We start from the raw sequence: 20,591 nt of genomic DNA on the forward strand, positions 1-20,591 counted from the left end.
CAAGGGCCACGTCCCATGCAGATGGGCCATGGGGACAGGGGCCATGGGAATGGGGTCACGGGCACAGGGCCATGGGGATGTGGCCGTGGGGACAGGTGCTGTAGGGCTGGGGGAGGTGACCTGTGCACACATGGGGTGTCCACAGTGTCCCCATGCCCTGCCAGAGCCCAGGGTGACCCAGGTGTCCCTGTGCTCAAACCCTCCGTGCTACACCAGTGTTCCCGTGGGGACACTTTGGGGACAGACACCACACCAGGTGTCCCAGGTGCTGCTGTCCCCATGGGGCCACCCCCAGCCAGCCCTGTCCCTTCTCCCTTCCAGCCCAGACCCTCGGCCTCGCTGGTGAGTCCTCGGGGGATGCCATGTCCCTGCCCCGCTGTCCCCAGCCCCGTGGTGGCCCTGCCAGGCTGGTGTCCCCTGTCACCCGCAGGTGCCCAGAGCCCCCAGCTCCTGGTGGAGCCCCCCTGGAGGCCGGCGGTGCTGTGGGACCGGGTGACACTGACCTGCCAGGGCTCGGGGACCGCCGGTGACACCTCCTGGTACAAGGACGGGCAGAGATGGGGACAGGAGGGGCGCGACAGCTTCACTGTCACCGGGAATGGCACGTACCAGTGTCAGAGACCCGGCAGTGGGCTCAGCCTCGCCGTGATGGTGTCAAATGGTGAGGGGGGATCTGAAATGCTCAGGGTGGCTCCCTGATAGGTCTGCGTGGGCTCCACTCCGTGGGTGGCCTCACAGCCCTCGTGTGGTCAGAGCCTGTCCCCTGCACACAGGCACATCCCAGTGCATCCCAGTGTGGTGGGACCCCTGTGGGGCAGCTGTTTCACGGGGCTGCTCCCGGTGTCCCTGGCACCCTCCCTCGCAGTGGACACTCCAGCCAGATGTCCCCGCTGCCATGGGCACCCACTTTGGAGCTGTCTCGGGCTCCTCAGTGTGACGGGACCCTCCTGTCCCACAGAGCCGCTGGTGCTGCAGGTGCCAGCACGGGCGCTGCTGGAGGGGGACACGGTGACACTGCGCTGCCGGAGCCGGCCGGCCATGCCTGTCACCATGGTCCAATTTTACCAGGACGAGAAGGATCTGGGAGAGTCCCTCAAGGTACCGAGTTGTCCCTGTCCCCCCTGCGGATGCACAACAGCGGCCGCTACCGCTGTGGGGGTTGGGTGAGCTCAGGACTGTCAGTGTCAGCACCGGTGACAGTGACAGTGCACGGTGAGCACCCCACAGCCCCACCCCGACACCCCCACAGCCCCTCCCCAGGCACTCGGGGTCACAAATCCCCCTCCCATCTCCACAGAGCTCAAGCCTGTCTTGGTGCTGGAGGGTCCCCCCGAGCTCCCCGAGGGGTCCCCCCTCAATCTCAGCTGCCTCAGCACCCCCAGCTCCCTGCGGCCCCCAGCCCCCCTCCTGTACCGCTTCTACCGGCTCGGGCAGTTGGTGGGGGGCCCGCAGGGGTCCCCGCAGCTCCTGGTGCCCGCCGTGGGGGTCTCCCACTCGGGGAATTACAGCTGCGAGGTGCGCTCCGAGGGGGGGGCCGTGTGGAAGAGCAGCGCCCGGCTCGGCGTCACGGTGCGCAGTGAGTGCGGGGATGGGCACGGGGAGCCCCCACAGCCCCCACGGGACCCCCACCTGGCTACATCCCTGACCCCCAGAAATTTTTCTTCTGCCCCCTTGCCTCTGCCCTGTGTCCCCCCATCGCTCTCTGTGTCCCTTCACCCCCCCATGGGGTGACCCCATCCACCACATTTCCCCATCAAACCCATCCCTCCCGTCCCCCCCTCCCCTCACACCGGGTGCCAGCCCCTCCCCCCGGCCTCAGCCCTGTCTGTGTCCCCGCAGTGCCCGTGGCCAATGCCACCATCACCCCCGGTCCCCCGGCACTCCAGGTGCGCCCTGGTGACCCCGTGACCCTGCGCTGCTCGGTGCAGGTGGGCTCAGCCCCTGTCACCTTCACCTGGCTGCACGATGGGCACGAGGTGGCCCGGGGTCCCCTCCTGGAGCTTGGGGCCGTCGATGTGGGACATTCGGGCACCTACCAGTGCGTGGCCACCAACCAGCTGGGACAGGACGGGCACCGCGTGTTCCGGGCACTCAGCCCAGAGCTGGCCCTGGAGGTGACACCACAGGGAACCACTGGACAGCACCGGAACACAGGTGGGGTCACACGGGTCCTAATTGGGTCTGAGACCCTCGGATCATTGATGACCCAGGTTCACCCCTCGCTCTGTCCCTGCCAGTGACACAAACGGAACAGGGCACAGGAAGGGAACTCCTGAGGTCACTGGGATTGGTAAAAAACCTCTGGGGTGACCCCAGTGACCCCAGTCTGTCCCCCTCTATTTCCTGCAGTGGCTGCAGTGGTCCTTGGGTCCTTGTTGTTCCTGGTCCTGCTCATGGGCATCATCGTGGCCTTTCACTGGTGGATCCACATGCGTGGGTGACAATGGGGGACATGGGTCCTGGAGAGTGGTGGGAAGGCGCTCAGAGAAGGGGGGGTTGGCACCCACAGCCCCTCACTTGGGAGGGGCTGAGCTCCCAGTGACCTTGGCTGAGGGCCCTGGGGTGTGTGGGGAGGTGCTGAAGGATCGTACAGGGATGTTGGGGGTCCTATCAGGGCTTTTTGGGGAATTCACAGAGTGCCCTTCCCTGCCAGGCTTGGGGTTCTGGGAGTTCAGGATGTTGGGGAAGTGGTGTGGTTCAGGGATTCTGAGGTGACCTGAAGGGAACTGAGGTTCTGGTGGCAGTTCAGGATTCCTGAGGGTGGATGGGGAATCAAAGTCACCCCTCCAGTTTTCCTTTGCAGCTGCCAGGAAGCACCAGCAAAGGTGAGTGCAGTCTCCAACCGTGATTTGGGTTTTCCCCAAACTCCCAGGGTCTCCCATTCCCTTCCACACACCCCCTTGTTCCCACAGGGCCCCCCCGCTGAAGGATCCTCAGGCGACCTACATGGAGCTACAGGGGCCACATGGGCAACCATGGGATCCCAGTGACATCTATGACAATCTACAACAAAAGTTGTGACACTCTGGGAAGCCAGAGGTACTGGGTGACACGGGGTGCTCCCTCCATGGCTCCTGTGGTTGCCCGTCCTTCCAAGGGAGGTGGTCATGAGTCAGGAGGAGGCTACACAGGGCAACCTGTGCTCCCCATTTCCTCTCCCAGTACCCCCAGGGGCTCCCCCATCCCCTTGCCCGTACCTGCAGGGACTCCCCACCCCCCATCCGAGCGCTCCAAGTACCCTCAGTGACTTCCCCATTCTCTGGCCACAGTGCTCGCAGTACACCCAGGGGTTCCCCATCCCCCCTCCCACACCCCCTGTCCCATCCCGCTCTCAAAGGGGGAGTCGCGAGGATTCTTTCTGATCGATTTCTCAGATGAAAATGAAGCACAAATGCTGCAATATCATATCTGAGAAGTGTTTATTGATAAAGGAGGGGAAGTGTTCTCACCAACGGGCACAGATGAGAGAGCAGAGAGGGAAAAAGCGAGACAGAGAGAGAAACAGAAGACAGGGACAGTGGTACTGCAAGAACCCCAGGTGCTCTGTTGGCATCAGCTCGGCAGGTGCAGTGTGAGTGTTGAAATCCACAGCGAGCCCACGTGGCTTTTGTGAGTGCCTGGGTGCGATTTCCAAGCGGTGGCACCTGCGTGTCTGTGGTTTGGCCAACGATGGCCATGGGCTGGTGATGCAGCACTGGTGGCTATGGGCTGGTGATGCAGCACGGGTGGCCATGGGCTGGTGATGCAGCACTGGTGGCTATGGGCTGGTGATGCAGCACGGGTGGCTATGGGCTGGTGATGCAGCACGGGTGGCCATGGGCTGGCTGCTGCAGCACGGGTGGCCATGGGCTGGTGATGCATCACGGGTGGCCATGAGCTGGTGATGCAGCACGGGTGGCTATGGGGTGGTGATGCAGCACTGGTGGCCATGGGCTGGTGATGCAGCACTGGTGGCCATGAGCTGGTGATGCAGCACTGGTGGCCATGAGCTGGTGATGCAGCACTGGTGGCCATGGGCTGGTGCTGCAGGTTGGTGCTGCAGGGCTTGTGCAGCTCCTGGCTGTGGGCAACACGGGAATCACGGCAGAGGCGGTGGGTGCGTGCAGGCTTCTTGATAAGTCCTTTTGTAAGTTTCCAGACAGGGCTGTTTTGGCACTCCTGCCCCTGTTCAGGTCATGAAAGCTGCACGGTGGTTTGGTAATTTCTCTTCTGACTGGGCCTCATTTTCCTGGTGCCAAGTGATGTCTGGTCAATTGAATAGATCCCTACTTTGAACCTGCTGATGATGAAAACACATGCATATCTTCTCTTTAAATTAGTGAATCAATTATGCGCTGTCATTGTACATTCAATTGAGGGGATTTATCTAAAAATCGTTTAACAATTTTTTATATATAAATTTTGCATTACTCAGACTTCTTTAGAAGCTAATTCCCCTTTCTTTTTGTTTTAAAAGCGGTATGCATGACTCTTGCTAAGAACATGAAGAGAATAACAAAGCAATATGTCTAGTGAGACCAGAAACTTACAGTAGTCAGGAATAATTCAGATATAACAATCCAAAACATTTCCAATAACAGACATAATTAATAACACATGTGAAATTAGATGATTACCAAGCACTAAAACATTGTGCTATCATCCCAGTGTCTGCAAGAACTGATAAACCTCAAATCAGTGAAGAACTGGATAATCATCTCTGGAAAACGATTCCCAAGCTCACTTGAAAAATAGGTCCAGCTCTCATATTGATAGGGTCAAATTGCCAAGTCAAAGTGACTCGAGTGTTGTTTTGATACAGAAAATCTCTGAATGTGTTGGCAGTTTCCCATCCAGGTAGAGCCAGGGCATGGCCAGAGTCCTGGCTCTAATTGGAAAAGAATTCCCTGATATAATTTAAAAAACAGGACTCTTAAGAGTAGAAGTTATGAGTACATTGAGAATATGAGAATATTCAGAATATTGAAAATTGAGAACAAATTGAAAAGATGAGAATTTTTGAGTAAAGGTCTTGGGGTGAAAGACTAATCAAACCCATCCAATAGGTGGTTCCCTCCAAAGATTTCCTCAGGATAGAGATGAGAAAAGCAGCAAACTGCTGGAGTGCTTCTGTAAGAAATAATTGGGATTGCATCTGTGCTCTGTCCTCTCTCACAATAACCACAAGATCATCAGTTTAGAGGAGGTTTTCAACAAAGCTCAGATACTGTTTCTTGGAACTCTTAAAAGACTGACAATCATGAGACAAGAGAGAGGTAGCCTGGATAAAGGAGATGCATATGCAACTAGAGGAGAAAAAGAAAAGATCCTGACAATGACACGTGTCTCATAGAGAATTACACCATGAGATGTTAAAACATATGAAAAAGCCAGCTATAAATCCGATATTAATATCTTAGGAATTATGCCTTTTACAAAATCGGTAAATTCACACCATGCAATCAATAGTGTTGCAGCAGACCTTAGATTTGAGATAGAAATGAATCAAGACACAGACTCTTGTTTTACACATGAAAAGGTCCCGGTTTATTCTTCATTATCACTTGAGTAGAACAAAAAGCACACTTAAGAGAACTCAGTGAATCAGTATTAATACCAAACATAACATGATCTAAATAAAACTGGAACAGAAGGTTGTCTAAATTTAGTGATACTGAAACTTACAGAAATGAAACTTAACAGAATGAACCTAATAGAACTTAGCCTTAGTCAATCTTAACAGAACGTAACTGGACATTACAATACAGGACCTTGACAGGAATAGAAACCAACATCTATTACAAGTTATAGACATAACTTACTCTAATGCTAGTAATACAAAAAGGCACTAAAAGGTTCGAACAATCTGTGAACAGGATGATTTTACTGGAGGGATTAAAATGGATGTGATAAGTATCTTGTGATTCTATGTCGTTTGGATCATGATAATTGCAATTATTAAGTATAGCTCTTATTAGGATTTTTCAAAGTACAGTTTTAATCATTCGTAAATTACTGAAGAGGTATACATAATCAAAATGTTGATACATCTGTTATGGCAATAAGGATTTTCAGTCTGGGCTTAAATATTGATTGCTGTTCTACTAACATTTAATTAAAAACATTTGTGAAGAAAGAGTCCCCCGAATTAAGGAGGCAGAAACATTATCCGACTGTAAATATTGTTTGGTATATAAATTTCCAATTTTTATACTAAAAGCCAGTACCATTATAATGTGCCACAGTGCACGTAGTTTTAAATTCCTCCAGCAAAACAATAAAAATCATCCTTTTCCCCTTTTTTTTTTTTTTTTTCTGATAGAAGGGATTTGCAGACACAGTCGCCTGTGGGCTGTGGTAAAGAGAGGTAGCTCAGAAGTCGGGCAGCAGACGGCGGGGGGGCAGCTCCGGGCCCCGCGGGGAAAACGGAGCCGCCCCGAGAGCGGGGGCAGAGGGGGACAGGGAAAAAAAAACTTTTGCTGTATGGCATCTATATTCGTAGGGGTTGCATCCCTACATTTGGAACGAGCAGGTGGCGCTGGAAGCCGTGCGGACCCGCCACGGCACCGAGCCCGAAGCGAGCCCGGCACAGCCCCCCGGGGCTGCTGCACCCCCAAGGACACGCGGGGGAAAAAGAGGAGGGGAAAAGGCAGTAAAAACAAACCCTAAAACTGCACACAGGAGCGGGAAAAAACACCGGAAAATGAAGGCAGAACAAGGCTAAAAAGGCACAAAGCCCCCCCACCCCTCACCCCCCGCCCCAGCAGAGCCGCCGGCTCCGCCAAAAGCCGCGCCCCGAGACCACGAGAGAATGCGAGCGGAGCCCCCAGCTCCGGAAAGGAGCCGTGCCGCAGGAAATGCCGCCCGGCCCCCGCAGCTCCGGAGCCCGCACACTCCGCGCAAAGCCGCGGCCAGGCGCAGCCGGGGCTTCGGGGGGCTCTGGAGCACAGGACTCACCCGGACGCTGCTGCGCCACGGCCGCGGCTCCCCAGAGGGCGGGAGCGGCTGCCCCGCGCTATCGGGGGCAACTAAACCGCGCCCCGGCTATTGTGCAGGCGCACGCAATGGAATTCCGGATCCCGGTTTCTTTGTCCCTCTCCATGCATCTTCACGTGGCTGGATTAAAAGCAGTTTCAAAAGCGACTATAACATTTGCTAGTAGTTTTTTCAACATGACAAAGGGACTTAGAAGGTAATCTTTCCATCATTCGTGGGCAAAGGGAACAGAAACAGAGCCACAGACACGGGGGGCACCGTTCGAAAGTTTTCCGGCACCCTAGGGGGGGCGTCGAGAGCCGCAGCGGCAAGCGGCAAGCCGTCTGTAATTTTTTCTTTTTTTATACCATGTAGGTAGCGATTTTGTGGCTGCCATGTGATCCCCTATGGCCTCTGTCTCCCCGGCTCGCTGGCCCTATCTCTGCCACGATTCCAGATCGCGGCTCCGCGGTTGCTTTGCTCATGTGTTCCCCGGTTCTTCAGACCGTGCCTCGCGTCGCCTTGGACGCTTTTTATTTTTTTTTTTTCCGGCTCTCGTCTGTTCCCTCACCACGGTTCTTGAGACCACTGTCCCCACGACTCGCTCGGCCGTGCTCCCACGCTCAAGGGCGTGATATATTTTCCGGTTCGTGACTTTTTCTTGTTTCTTGCTGTCCTGTGGCTGGCTGTAGCCGTAGCCTTTCGCTACTTTATATATTCCATTTCTGAGTGCCTTGGTTTCTTTTGACCCATCGCTTAATGCATCCCAGAGTTATTTCCCACTTGAGGTTGTCGAAAACACTCCTGGGGTGGCAAAAAATCCTCTCTCCTGAGCCCATCACAACAGTCTTTTGAAGACCTGCGGGTCATACTTAACTGCTCTCTTAGAGAGAATAAGCTGGAGGACATTCAGCGTGGCCTGTTCTTCTTTTGACAGTGCCTTTCCCATCCTTCCAGCCCCTGCCGCTCACCTTTTCCCGATGTACCCTGGGCAGTGTGCATATTTTTCCCGGAGCCTTTCTCCCGAGCCTTCTTTCTCCTGCACTCCTTGGAGCCGCCCTCCGGCTCCCCCAGCACGGTCCTGTAGCGGCGATCTCCGACCGAGCCCCCGCCTTTTCACCCTGCAGAGCCACCTGCAGAGTCCAAAGGGGCCGATGCTCTGCTTCATTATCACCGTGTTAATCACATCGTGGAGTCACCAACATGCAGGAACTCAGGACTTCTGAACAGCTAAGCAATGGGATTAAGCAGAAGCCACTTTATTGTTTACATTATGCATTACTTACACATTCTAAACCCAGTACTTGATTTGAAATGAATGGGGCAGGAGACCTGCTCCTTTTTAAGGCCTTTATTAAAAGTCAGGTTTGGGTGGGGAACCCAAAGGGCTGTGCACACCGCTGCTCTTCCCCCGGATGACGCGAAGGAGCAGAAGTGCAGCTTTGTCTTTGGGCAGAGCTGGGCCTTCCATTCTCAGAGGGTCTGTAAGAAGACAAGTGTGCCTCATAGTCAAGGAAGGTCATGTTAGTTGGTGCTATTTAGGTCATGGCAGTGGAACAAAACAACTCTGGATGGTAAATTCGTTCTCTGCACTAATTTCCTGACCTGGAAACAGTATTCTCAGTTCCAGATGTTATTTGGGCTCGTTGTTTTAGGGGTTTTTAACTCTGAATACTGTCCCATGAACACGTGCGGTTGCATCTCATTTAACTGGTTTCGGGGAGGTGGGCGTGGATACCAAGTATAGGTACGGGAACTGGGAAGGGACAAACAACTTGGAGCATTATGGCTGGGCATGGATACAAGGTAGGTACTGGGAAAAGGAAAGGACAGACAGCTGGGGACATTTACAGTTTACAAAAACATAAAGCATTAACAAACAAACAGTTAACATAAAAGACAACAACCTCCTAGAGACAAACTTGCATCTGGGAATTTATTCCCCACATGATTGGTGCCTCTATCTTGTCCACGTGCTCTACTTGCACCTTGTAGGAAATAGGATTGGTTACAGTCCAGTGCTTCCAAGGCCTTCTTTATCTTAGTTCTTACAATCTTGGTATTGTGTTTTTCAGCCTCTTCTTTCCCAGTGTCACAGCATGTTTCTCGTAGCTGTCACTGGGGTCCCAGCAGCTCCTTGTGGTCACCGGGGGGGATGTGGTGGGGGGAGGTCCTGAGAGAGACTCTGGGGTTGGGGACCTGGGTGGGGGTGACACTCGTGAGTGATGTGTTCCTGCTCCCCCTGTACTCACCCCCTGCCCACTTGGAGCCCGCAGCATGGGGGTCCAGCACCGCCTCCTCCTCCAGGGGGTCCTGTAGGGATAAGGGGAGGTCTGGATGGTGTCTGGGGAGGGGGTAAAGGGGAGTCCCAGTCAGAGCCTCACACTGACCTGTCCCGGGGCTTCCTGGCAGCTGCAAGGAAAAGGGGAGGGGGTGACCGTGGGGACCCTGGGAACCCTTCCTGGGACCTAAGCAGCTCCAACCACCCAAAGATCAAACCCCCAAATTCCCATGGAGCCCCAATTCCCACCATACCCCTGATTTCCCCCCAGACACTCCAAGCATCCCTGAACTCCCCAGAACTTCTGCACCACCACAGTGCCCCCAACGCCCCCCCGTGCCTCTGACTCTCTTAGCAACAAAACTCAAAGCCTTGCAGGGAGGGGCACCCCCCAAACTCCCCCAGGATCCCAAAAAGATCCCCCAACATCCCCGCATGACAGTCCAAGAGCTCCTCAAACCCTCCAGGAGCTCCCAGTGCCACCCCAATGTTCCTCAAAGCCCACCCAGGGATTCCCCTGGAGCCCAAACAAGACCCTCAAAATTCCCCCCAACCCCCAGGACCCCCAGCCGAGGTCACTGTGGGTTCCGTTTCCCCCAGCCCAGGGACCCTGGGTGCTGCCTGATCTCTGCCAAAACTCTAGGGGTTTCCCCTCACAATGATGTTTCTTTGTGGACAATATGAATAAAGTAGAACAAAGTAAAAGAAGCTCCAAAATGAAACCAACAAGAAGTATCAAAGATGACTTTTATTGTAAGTGTTTTGTAGATATTTGCCAGCAATTTAATGTTTCTGAAACCATCCAGTCATTGGTATCCACACTGCAGCCTTGAGCTCCTGGTTCCTCAGGCTGTAATGAGGGGGTTCAGGGTTTGAGGCACCATTGAGTACAGAACTGACAGTGCCAGATCCAGGGATGAGGAGGACATGGAAGGGGGCTTCATGTAGGAAAGTATACCATTACTAAGTGTCCTAGGGTGATGTTATGGTGTTTCTATCTCCAATCGTGTGTCCTGATTATGTTTGGTATTATGTCCTGTGCTTCCAGGACTGAGTCTGAGAGTGAAACTTTGTTTTGTCTTGTTATCAGCCGGCTCACCTCCCCCATGGTCTATGTTTAGGAGAGGTTTTAGCTCGGCTTGCTTGCTTGCCTGCTTGCTTGCTTGCTTGCTTGCTTGCCTGCTTGCTCGCTTCTGCCTTTTTCTTTCCTTTGCTTTGCCCTTGCTTTCTGCTTATTAGTTAGTTCAGCTAGGCAGTCCAACTTTTTCCCTGGACTGTTTTCTCTTCCACCCCGTCCCCTCCCTCTCCTGGATACCATCTGAACGGACGGGGACCTGGGAACCCCAAGAAACACCGGGAGGCTACACTTTGTCACCTGCAGCAGTCATCCCCAGCGCCAGAGACTGATAACTGAGCGACCACTCGCCAGAGAGACTGAGTTTGTCATCCCTTCAGAACGGTGAAAGAGTTTTTTTGTCAGCTGGTGTTGTCTTTTTTCCCTGTGCTGGGGAGTGTCTTGCTTGTTAAATAAACAGGTTTTTTCTCCCACTCTTCTCCGAGGAAATTCTTCCCGAACCCGGTGGGGTGGGGGGGGGGGAGGAGTCGTGGGGTTTGCTGTCTGGGGGCTCCTCCTGGAGGTTTTCCCCCAAATTTGGCCGAAACCAGGACAAATATATTGGCGCCCAACGTGGGGCTCGAGAAAGTGGGAAAAAACCCTGTTCTAATAATAATAATTTGGTTCAAATTCTTTTGTGTTGGTATAGAGCAGTTATTGGCTATGTTGTTGGAATTCATGTCTTTTGGGGTGGAGGCCTGCATGGGTTTTTGGTCCCTAGGGTTTTTTGAGGTCTTAATACCTCTGTGGTCCCTGGGTTTATTTGCTTATCCAGAAATAGCTCCAGTATTGTCCCTAATGCGTAGTTTCTGTAGTAGAGGGGCATTGACCAAAATATCCATCGGGCTGGGCTTGGTTTTAATGGCCTGCAGGAGATTTATAAAGGTGCTGGAGTCTGTTCCAGGAATGTATGGTTCTTGGTTGTGGTTGTGTACTCAGTTTGTTAGAGGAGAAGCAGGGGATGAGGCTTTTCAGCCTTTGTTCTCCTTCTTCTCCTCTGAATTTGTTACATCCCTATTAGAGAATGTTCAGTTCCCCCTGAGTGTTAAAGAGACCATCTTTCTGGTGTTTAATATAGTAAGCTTTCTCTATACAGTCTGCAGTTTCTCTAGAATGAGAGCTGAGATTTCTAGAGGGGCTGAGACCCCTGACCCCAGAGTAGAGCCAGGCGTGAGGAATCCTGAATGGTGTGGGAAATGGGAGGATATGGGCCAAATCTTAAAGGAATTTTCTGACCCTACATCCTGGGATTTTCCATGTGAACAAATTCAGAACCCAGCTGAGGTGGCAAAGTACCTGAAAGAGAAGTGCCATGGTAATTCTAAGGAGAAGAAGATCATTGCAGTGAGCTGGGCCCTGGCATATGCTTACCGTACCCTGCTAGATACTGTAGGGCAGCAGACAGAGGAAGGGGGACAGGCAGATAAATCAGCCACTATCCCAGTCACTCAGGCTGCAGCCAACACCCCAGGCTCGAGGCCAACAACTACACCAGACAGTGAGCCTAAGCCAGCAGCTAAACCAGTCAGTAAGCCTCAACCAATGGCTGTTGCTACCAGCACGAGAAGTGGAAAGTGCACAGACAAGACTGATCGACCAGTGGATGATGATGATGATGATGATGCAGGAGAAGGACCCTCGACGCCTCCTGACATAAAACCAGGAGTCAAAGCAACTGGTAAAAGATCAGAGGCCAATATTGAGTCTTTTTCCCTAAAGGACCTCCGTGGCCTAAGAAAGGATTACACCCGACGACCTGATGAGTCTATAATTAGTTGGTTGGTCCGTCTTTGGGATGCTGCAGGCGAGGCTACAATTCTGGATGGCACTGAAGCCAGGCATTTGGGATCCCTGTCACATGATCCTGTCATCGACCAAGGAATGATGAGAGGGCCTAACCCTCACAGCCTCTGGGCACGGGTCCTGGACAGTGTAGCACAAAGATACCTGTGTGCAGACGATCTTTATATGCAGCAGACCCACTGGAAGACGATAGAACAAGGGATCCAACGCCTGAGAGAAATGGCAGTGGCAGAGATTATCTTCTCAGATGACATAACAGCTAGGAATCCGGACTTGGTACTATGTACATCTGTGATGTGGCGAAAACTTGTACGACTTGGGCCCCATGAATACGCTTCTGCTTTAGCAATAATGAAGCGGGACGAGAGGGATGAGACCGTGCTTGATATGGCAAAGAAGCTCCGAGCATATGCAGATGCTGTGCATGGCCCAACACATGCCAGAATTGCAGCTGTGGAAACACGTCTGCAGAAATTAGAAGACAAGATAGAGGAGAATCATAAAAGACTCAGGGAGGAGATTAAAGAGGACCTTCTCCAAATCTCAGCAGTACAAATTAGAGGCCCTGGTATCCAACGCAGACGTTCCCCTGATGGGGAGAGGAGGTACACCCCACGAGCTGAGCTGTGGTTCTTCCTACGTGATTGTGGAGAAAACATGAGGAGATGGGATGGAAAATCTACTGCTGCTCTGGCACAACGGGTGCGTGAATTGAAGGAAGGCAAGACCCAAAGAGGAAGTTCCACCAAAAGGAGAGCAGCTCCAGTTGCCCGTAGCCAAGCTGCCAAGTATGATGATGATGATATGTCTGATCCCCTTGAAGGAACCTCTAAGACATATGCCCAAGGAAAGAAGGATAAACAGGCTTAGAGGGGCCCTGCCTCTAGCCAGGGAGAGGCGAGGGAAAATCGTGTCTTCTGGACTGTGTGGATTCGTTGGCCTGGCACATCGGAACCACAAAAGTATAAAGCTTTGGTTGATACTGGTGCCCAATGCACATTAGTCCCATCAAGATATGTGGGGGCAGAATCTGTTTCTATTGCTGGTGTGACAGGTGGATCACAGGACTTTACCTTGGTGGAAGCTGATGTGAGCTTGACTGGACATGAATGGAAAAAACATCCTATTGTGACTGGCCCAGAGGCCCCATGCATTTTGGGCATAGATTACCTCCGAAGGGGGTATTTTAAAGATCCAAAAGGATTCAGGTGGGCATTTGGGATAGCAGCTGTGGTGACAGAGGGCATCCAGCAATTGAACACCTTGTCTGGACTGTCTGAGAATCCAAGTACTGTAGGACTTCTGAAAGGAGAAGAGCAAAAGGTACCAATTGCCACTTCCATAGTGCATCGCCGACAATACAGAACAACTCGAGATGCTGTGGTTCCCATCCATAAAATGATCCGTGAGCTGGAGAGCCAAGGGGTGGTCAGCAAAACCCACTCACCCTTCAACAGCCCCATCTGGCCTGTACGTAAATCTGAAGGAGAATGGAGACTGACCGTAGACTATCGTGCATTGAATGAGGTGACTCCACCACTGAGCGCTGCCGTGCCGGACATGCTGGAACTGCAGTACGAGCTGGAGTCCAAGGCAGCAAAGTGGTACGCCACTATCGATATCGCCAATGCATTTTTCTCCATTCCTCTGGCAGCAGAGTGCAGGCCTCAGTTCGCTTTCACATGGAGGGGAGTGCAGTACACCTGGAATCGACTGCCCCAGGGGTGGAAGCACAGTCCTACTATCTGCCATGGACTGATCCAGACTACACTAGAAAAAGGTGAGGCTCCAGAACATTTACAATATATTGATGATATCATTGTGTGGGGGAACACAGCAGCAGAAGTGTTCAAGAAAGGAGAGAGAATCATCCAAATCCTCCTGGAAGCCGGCTTCGCCATCAAGAAGAGTAAAGTTAAGGGACCTGCTCGAGAGATCCAGTTCCTGGGAGTGAAGTGGCAAGATGGACGGCGTCAGATTCCTACTGATGTCATCAACAAAATCACAGCTATGTCCCCACCAACCAACAAGAAGGAGACACAAGCTTTCTTAGGCGCCATAGGTTTTTGGAGGATGCACATTCCTGAGTACAGTCAGATCGTGAGCCCTCTTTACCTGGTCACCCGCAAGAAGAACGATTTCCATTGGGGCCCTGAGCAGCAACAAGCTTTTGCCCAGATCAAGCAGGAAATTGCTCATGCAGTAGCCCTTGGCCCAGTCAGGACGGGACCAGATGTGAAGAACGTGCTCTACTCTGCAGCCGGGAACCATGGTCTGTCCTGGAGCCTGTGGCAGAAGGTGCCTGGTGAGACTCGAGGCCGACCATTAGGATTTTGGAGTCGGAGCTACAGAGGGTCTGAAGCTAACTACACCCCAACAGAGAAGGAGATCTTGGCCGCCTACGAAGGGGTCCAAGCAGCCTCAGAGGTGGTTGGCACAGAAGCACAACTCCTTCTGGCACCCCGACTACCAGTGCTGGGGTGGATGTTCAGAGGAAAGGTTCCCTCAACCCACCATGCCACCAGTGCTACATGGAGCAAGTGGATTGCCCTCATTACACAGCGCACCCGGATTGGAAAACTGAATCGCCCTGGGATTTTGGAAGTAATTACAAATTGGCCTGAAGGTGAAAGTTTTGGTGTCACAGATGAGGAACAAGAACCAGTGACACGGGCTGAAGAAGCTCCACCATATAACCAACTGCCAGCAGAGGAAACACGCTATGCTCTATTCACCGACGGTTCCTGTCGCATTGTGGGGATGAATCGGAGGTGGAAAGCAGCCGTATGGAGCCCCACGCGACGGGTAGCAGAGGCCACTGAAGGAGAGGGTGGATCCAGTCAACTTGCTGAACTCAAAGCGGTTCAACTGGCCTTAGACATTGCTGAAAGAGAGAAGTGGCCAAAGCTTTACCTTTATACCGATTCATGGATGGTAGCCAATGCTCTGTGGGGATGGCTGGAGAGATGGAAAGAGGCTAACTGGCAGCGTAGAGGAAAACCAATTTGGGCTGCTGAAGAGTGGAAAGATATCGCTACCCGGTTAGAGAAATTACCTGTGAAGGTTCGCCATGTAGATGCCCATGTTCCCAGAAGTAGGGCTAATGAAGAGCAGAAAAACAATCAGCAGGTAGATCAGGCTGCAAAGATAGAGGTGTCGAAGATAGACCTTGATTGGGAACACAAGGGAGAGTTGTTCCTGGCTCGATGGGCCCATGATGCCTCAGGTCATCAGGGCAGAGATGCCACATATAAGTGGGCACGAGACCGAGGGGTGGATCTAACCATGGACAGTATTTCTCAAGTTATCCATGACTGTGAGACGTGCGCTGCCATCAAGCAAGCCAAGTGGGTGAAGCCCCTCTGGTATGGGGGGCGATGGGCCAAGTACAAGTATGGAGAGGCCTGGCAGATTGACTACATCACACTGCCTCAAACCCGCCAGGGCAAGTGCTATGTACTGACCATGGTGGAAGCCACCACTGGATGGTTGGAGACCTACCCTGTGTCTCACGCTACAGCCCGTAACACCATCCTGGGCCTGGAAAAACAGGTCCTTTGGAGGCATGGCACCCCTGAGAGGATTGAGTCAGACAATGGGACTCATTTCAAGAATAGCCTTATCAACACTTGGGCTAGGGAACATGGCATTGAGTGGGTGTACCATATCCCCTACCATGCACCAGCTGCAGGGAAAGTGGAAAGGTACAATGGACTGTTAAAAACCACCTTGAGAGCATTGGGTGGGGGATCATTCAAAAACTGGGAGCAGCATTTAGCAAAGGCCACTTGGTTAGTTAACACCCGGGGTTCCACCAACCGAGCGGGCCCTGCCCAGTCTGAGTCCCTGAATATAGTAGATGGAGACAAAGACCCAGTGGCACATATCAGAGGTTTGTTAGGGGAGGCAGTTTGGATCAATTCTGCCCCGAGTACAGACAAACCCATTCGTGGGATTGTCTTTGCTCAAGGACCAGGTTGTACATGGTGGGTAATGCAGAGAGATGGAACAACACGATGTGTGCCTCAGGGAGATCTGATTGTGGGGTGAGGCAGCATGAGACAGAAGGAAATATGTAAGTGTCAAAGGTCTGAGCAAGTGAGATGGAAGAAAATGTGCCCGAATAAGTGAAAGATGGAAATTTCTACTTGCTGAAGTTTTTACATGCTGTTTAGTATGTTCACGATATGGAGATAAGGGGTGGAATGTCCTAGGGTGATGTTATGGTGTTTCTATCTCCAATCGTGTGTCCTGATTATGTTTGGTATTATGTCCTGTGCTTCCAGGACTGACTCTGAGAGTGAAGCTTTGTTTTGTCTTGTTATCAGCCGGCTCACCTCCCCCATGGTCTATGTTTAGGAGAGGTTTTAGCTCGGCTTGCTTGCTTGCCTGCTTGCTTGCCTGCTTGCTTGCCTGCTTGCTCGCTTCTGCCTTTTTCTTTCCTTCGCTTTGCCCTTGCTTTCTGCTTATTAGTTAGTTCAGCTAGGCAGTCCAACCTTTTCCCTGGACTGTTTTCTCTTCCACCCCGTCCCCTCCCTCTCCTGGATACCATCTGAACGGACGGGGACCTGGGAACCCCAAGAAACACCGGGAGGCTACACTTTGTCACCTGCAGCAGTCATCCCCAGCGCCAGAGACTGATAACTGGGCGACCACTCGCCAGAGAGACTGAACTTGTCATCCCTTCAGAACGGTGAAAGAGTTTTTTGTCAGCTGGTGTTGTTTTTTTCCCTGTGCTGGGGAGTGTCTTGCTTGTTAAATAAACAGGTTTTTTCTCCCACTCTTCTCCAAGGAAATTCTTCCCGAACCCGGTGGGGTGGGGGGGGGGAGGAGTCGTGGGGTTTGCTGTCTGGGGGCTCCTCCCGGAGGTTTTCCCCCAAATTTGGCCGAAACCAGGACACCACTGCACAGGGACGGGCATTGGCCAGCCCTGCTCTGGCCAGCCCCAGCTGGCAGCCAGGACCTGAGGCTCCCCCCGCCCCCTTGGCTTTGATTCTCGCAGCTCTCGAGCGGCTGCAAAGGTGACAATTCTGGGGGGGAAAAGGCGTGGCTGTGGTTTCCTCAGCTCTGCAAGAAGCACAAAACCCAGGGTGAGCCCAAGCCGTGGCTCTGCGAGGGCCTTTGATGGTTTTCAGAGCAGGGCTGGCTGGAAACCCCCCCCTGCAGGGGCAGCTGCGAGGGAACCAGTGCGGAAATGCAGCAATTGATCATTTGGTGCCTGTGCCCGAGGCACTGAGAGAGCCCCAGAACTGCTGCAAATGCCACAAGGATCTGCTCAACGACCTGAGCGGGACCCTCCTCCTTCCTGAGCTGAGCAGGCAGAGCTGAACAAACCAAAACCATTTCTGCCGCTTTAATCCAAAAGCTGCGTTTGTGTCCAGTAAGAGGGACAAGGGTCCTGTGCCCCCTGGCACTGGGGGAGGGAATGGGGAGCCCTGGGGGGGTACTGGGAGCACTGGGAGCACTGGAACGGGGAGCTCTGGGCAGCCCCACATGGGACCCCCCAGTCGGGGCCACCTCCCGGGCACGGTGGGCAACCACAGGAGCCGAGGGGGTGGGGACACAAGAGGTGTGCCCTCGGTTAGGGAACTCCAGTGTCCCCAGTGTCCCCATTGTCCCCAGTGTCCCCATTGTCCCCAGTGTCCCCAGTGCCCCCAGTGTCCCCAGTGTCCCCAGTGTCCCCATTGTCCCCAGTGTCACTGCTCGTTCTCGTAGCTGTCCCTGCGGTGCCGCTGTCGCCCGTGGGGTCCCGGCAGCTCCTCGTGGTCCCCTGGGGCTGTGGAGTGTCCTGAGTGAGGCTCCGGGGTTGGGGACCTGGGTGGGGGTGACACCCGTGGGTGACGTGTCCCTGTGCCCCCCTGTACTCACCCCCTGCCCTCTCGGTGCCCACGATGTGCGGGTCCAGCACCGCCCCCTCCTCCGGGGGGGCCGAGGGCTCCTGGGGAGGCCTGCGGGGATAAGGGGGGGTCTGTGGGGGTGCGGGGCTTCCTGCGCTGAGGGTAAAATGGGGGGTCAGACCTGGAGCCCCCCACTCACCTTTCCTGCTCCTTCCTGAGGGCTGCAAAGGAAAGAGGGGGGAGGGGTGACTGTGGGGGCCGCAGGGCCCTTGAACACCCTCGGGACCCCTGACTGCACCCTGAGCCCCCAAACTCCCCAAAACCCCTGACAGAACCCCCAACATCCCTGCACGACCCTCCAGGGCCTCCCCAAATCCCCCAGGAGCCCCAGCTGAGGTCTCTGGGGGCTCAGCTTCACCCAAGTCAGGAGCTGTTGGTGACACCCAATGACTCTCCCCACTCTGGGGGGCTTCACCCCAATGCCTGGGACCCCCATGTCCCCCCATTGTCACCCACCCCGGCGGTGCCACCAGCAACAGCCCCCGATGACAGCCAGGAGCAGGAGCAGGTACAGGAGGGCCCTGCCGACATTCACAGCCACTGCCGGGGACAGAGGGGGACACAGCGGGGTCACCCTGAGCCCCGGGGGTCCCGAACAGCCCGGTGAGCCCGTGTGACCCCACCTGTGATCCAGTGTCCCTGTGGTGTCACCTCCAGGGCCAGCTCTGGGCTGAGTGCCCGGAACACGCGGTGCCCGTCCTGTCCCAGCTGGTTGGTGGCCACGCACTGGTAGGTGCCCGAATGTCCCACATCGACGGCCCCAAGCTCCAGGAGGGGACCCCGGGCCACCTCGTGCCCGTCACGCAGCCAGGTGAAGGTGACAGGGGCTGAGCCCACCTGCACCGAGCAGCGCAGGGTCACGGGGTCACCTGGGCGCACCTGGAGTGCCGGGGGACCGGGGGTGATGGTGGCATTGGCCACGGGCACTGCGGGGACACAGACAGGGCTGAGGCCGGGGGGAGGGGCTGGCACCCGGTATGGGGGGAGGGGGGGACGGGAGAGATGGTTTTGATGGGGAAATGTGGTGGATGGGGACACCCCATGGGGGGGTGAGGGGACACAGAGAGCGATGAGGGGACACGGGGCAGAGGCGGGGGGCACAGGAGAGATTTCTGGGGGTCAGGGATGTAGCCAGGTGGGGGTCCCGTGGGGGCTGTGGGGGCTCCCCGTGCCCATCCCCGCACTCACTGCGCACCGTGACGCCGAGCCGGGCGCTGCTCTTCCACACGGCCCCCCCCTCGGAGGGCACCTCGCAGCTGTAATTCCCCGAGTGGGAGACCCCCACGGCGGGCACCAGGGGCTGCGGGGACCCCTGCGGGCCCCCCACCAACTGCCCGTGCCGGTAGAAGCGGTACAGGAGGGGGGCTGGGGGCCGCAGGGGGCTGGGGGTGCTGAGGCAGCTGAGATTGAGGGGGGACCCCTCGGGGAGCTCGGGGGGACCCTCCAGAAGCGGCACCGAGAAAAGCTCTGGGATGGAGATGGGGGTGGGGACTGTGACTCTGAGTCCATTGAGAAGTGGCTTTGGGGGTGTCACGATATTGGAGTTGCAGCCGTGGGGGTGCTCACCGTGCACTGTCACTGTCACCGGTGCTGAATGTGTCGCTCCTGAACCCACCCAGCCCTCTCAGAGGTAGCGGCCGCTGTTCTGCAGCCACAGGGGGACAGGGACAGCTCGGTCCCACGGTGCTGCCGCCACAGACGCTCCCCATCGCGGTAGAAGCGCACTGCAGGGACTGGCTCCTTCTACCAGCCCCGACAGCGCAGTGTCACCGTGTCCCCCTCCAGCAGCGCCCGTGCTGGCACCTGCAGCACCAGCTGCTCTGTGGGACAGGAGGGTCCCGTCACACTGAGGGTCCCGAGACAGCTCCAAAGTGGGTGCCCATGGCAGCGGGGACATCTGGCTGGAGTGTCCACTGCGAGGGAGGGTCCCAGGGACACCAGGAGCAGCCCCGTGGCACAGATGTCACCACATGGGTCCCACCACACTGGGATGCCCTGGGATGCACTGGGATGTCCCTGTGTCCACGGAACAGGCTCTGGCCACACGAGGGCTGTGAGGCCACCCACGGAGTGGAGCCCATGCAGACTTATCAGGGGGCCACCCTGAGCATTTCAGATCCCCCTCACCATCTGACACCATCACGGGGGTCTGAGCCCACTGCCGGGTCTCTGACACTGCTAGGTGCCACTCTCGGTGACAAGGAAGTGGTCCCGTGGCTCCAGTCCCCATCTCTGCCCGTCCTTGTGCCAGATGCTGACACCGGTGGTCCCCGAGCCCTGGCAGGTCAGTGTCACCCGGTCCCACAGCACCGCCGGCCTCCAGGGGGGCTGCACGAGGAGCTGGGGGGTCTGGGCACCTGTGGGTGACAGGGGACACCAGCCTGGCAGGGCCACCACGGGGCTGGGGACATGGCATCCCCGGAGGGTCTGGGCTGGAAGGGAGAAGGGACAGGACTGGCCGTGGAACCAGGTGTGGTCTTTGTCCCCAAACTGTCTGTCTTAGGTTGCAATACAGGATGTAACCAAAAGTATGCATTCTATC

This window comes from Sturnus vulgaris, chromosome 31 (assembly GCF_052056855.1).
Source record: "Sturnus vulgaris isolate bStuVul1 chromosome 31, bStuVul1.hap1, whole genome shotgun sequence".
Taxonomy (NCBI): Eukaryota; Metazoa; Chordata; class Aves; order Passeriformes; family Sturnidae; genus Sturnus; species Sturnus vulgaris.